The sequence below is a fragment of the Penaeus monodon genome, chromosome 8 (genome assembly GCF_015228065.2).
Source record: "Penaeus monodon isolate SGIC_2016 chromosome 8, NSTDA_Pmon_1, whole genome shotgun sequence".
NCBI classification, from domain to species: Eukaryota; Metazoa; Arthropoda; class Malacostraca; order Decapoda; family Penaeidae; genus Penaeus; species Penaeus monodon.
Genome location: NC_051393.1, coordinates 47,905,650 through 47,908,149, shown reverse-complemented (window position 1 = coordinate 47,908,149; position 2,500 = coordinate 47,905,650).

Sequence of the window (2,500 nt, the reverse complement as noted above, 5' to 3'; positions counted from 1 at the left end):
CTTAAATACTGCAGAAGGCCCAACACCCCATTGCAAAATACTGAATCTCATTTACAAAATACAGAATAAAAAAAAAGATAAATAATAAAAAACGAATGCCATCCTTGTCTTGTCTACACCATTCCCCTGACAAGGTCAATTGAGTTTTATGTTTCTTAAACTCGCACGTATAAAAACATGAATGAACATTGATGTAATAATGCATATTGAGAGCAAGGTCGAGCTGCTCGTAAGTTCCCTTATTCACAGAGAGATACGATACATTCATGAAAGAGACTTGCTCTGAATGGTAGAAGGTAAAGAAACTCAATTTTGATGCCAATCTCGCCTTCATTAACTGCGAGATTGAGTCAAAGGAAATCATAAGGAAATGAATAACAAAACAACACTTGCACATAAAAAGAATGGTAGAAAATTACTGTACTTGTGATTCATATAGCTTTACGGGCATCAACCACGTGAAAATGAAACATGAAGCCTTATTTTGATAGATCTAAATGTATACCAAACCAGAGAAAACGTTATTTAAACAAATAACATTTCTTAAAGATAACAGAGATATGAACAAGGAAAGACTGGGTCAGTGATCACTGATTACACTGATAAGATTAAATATAATAGATACATTATGAATTATAAGTCAGAGAGTGGCAGAATGATAAAACATTGGGAAATTTTAAATGGAGAAATTTTATTAGGAAACTCAGGTCTGCATTATCTTTATCTCATTTCCATGCTTTCTATATGAAAAGAAAACATTGTGCACTTTTGTCACTTTGATGTTTGAACAGATGTATATATTGTGTGTCACTGTATTTTAGTCTTCTGAAGCATTCTATTTTTTTTTTTATAAAGTGATTTTTAATTGGTGTTACGCCACTGGGTATTGTAATACAGATACTATTAGCCAAGAAAATCAATGTTTAAATTAGACTAAAATTCAAAATATAATGAAAAGGAAAGTGGAAAATCTTGTGCATAAAACTGTTATTGTTAGAAAGCAAACAACAATCCTGAATATAGGAAATAGGCATAAAGTTTAAAACTGTAACTAGAATGGTCACTGCAAGGCAAAAATATCTGTACAAACAATTAACCCATACGATAGAATAAGCTATTTCGTATTTTCACTCTATCTATTTTGTCATACGCAAACCAGGCCGATTTTAGCATAGGTAAAACTCCTCTAAGAAACATGAATATTGAAACATTTTCTTTGCCCAACATTATGTGAAAGACAAAAGAAAACAGGATTTATTGGATTGTTTTCAATGTATCGAATATTAAATTTATATAAATATACATTTTTAGTAATTTATTTCAGTAAAATACTAAATACTTCCTCCTCATTGTATTACTCAATATCATAAGATATTTTTTCAACACTTGGATCATTGTCTTTACATAGAAAACTATATGGATTCTCATTGTATAATTAGTTTTCATTCTTTATATTAACTCATTAATATAATTTTTGTCAAATGGTTTATTGGAAAAAAAGGAAATTGCAGTTAGTATCAGAAAAATGTCTGGAATTTAAAAAAAAATAAGCATACAAAATTTCTGTGCACATTCATAGTCAAGAACTGTCAAGCATATTGCAAATTCCATCTCAACCCCACTTATCATGTAACCCTTGTTATTTACGTTAGAAATAGCCTGATCTTTTATCCATGACTGCATAGTAAACTAAATGAAATGTAAAATAATTAATGTTTAAATTTAGCTATTTTTTATTATACTATTTTTGTAACTATTACACATTATATCACATCATTGTCTCCAGTCTCAGCATTTTCAAAGATAACAGATATCTTCTTTGCATATTACTCAAGCAAAAATAACATCAACCCTGTACCATCCATGGATAAGTATGTATTTTTTCAATCTTTGTGTATACTCTGGTAGTAGAATGTTTGTTTATATTTATCAGTTTCCTAAGTGGGACCTCTTTTAACAATGTTTGTTTTAATATAAAAGAAAGTTGTGTAGGCCAGCACTGTGTAATGAAAGCTATAAATATGGGGAGTAGGGTTAATGCCAACTTGAAATAAACTATATTATTCTTGCACAATACAACATAGTGCCTTAAAACTTGCCAAATTCCATTGAAAGGGTAAATAAAACAAAACAATTAAGACTAAAAGTTTACTCCGTAATGACATGTGGAAGAGAACTTCTCAGCACTTGGTAAGATCACAGATTTAGTGAGGAATCAATTTAAAGAACAATTAAATAATTTGATGTTGATCACAATAAAAGACTGACTTGATTTAGGAATGTTATAGGTAAAATTTAAAGAAGAAAGAAACTATTGCATAGTTGAAAATGAGATGAACAAGTATTAAAGACCTACTCATCATCAATGGCTCAAGGAAATTACTCGCTTCACTCAAGACTTAACATCAAGCTTTACTTGTCTCTATATCCTTTCCATTCCTTTCATAATAGCACACCTTTGTATAACATGAATGAGATTTTGGTGAAATATTCGAAGAAA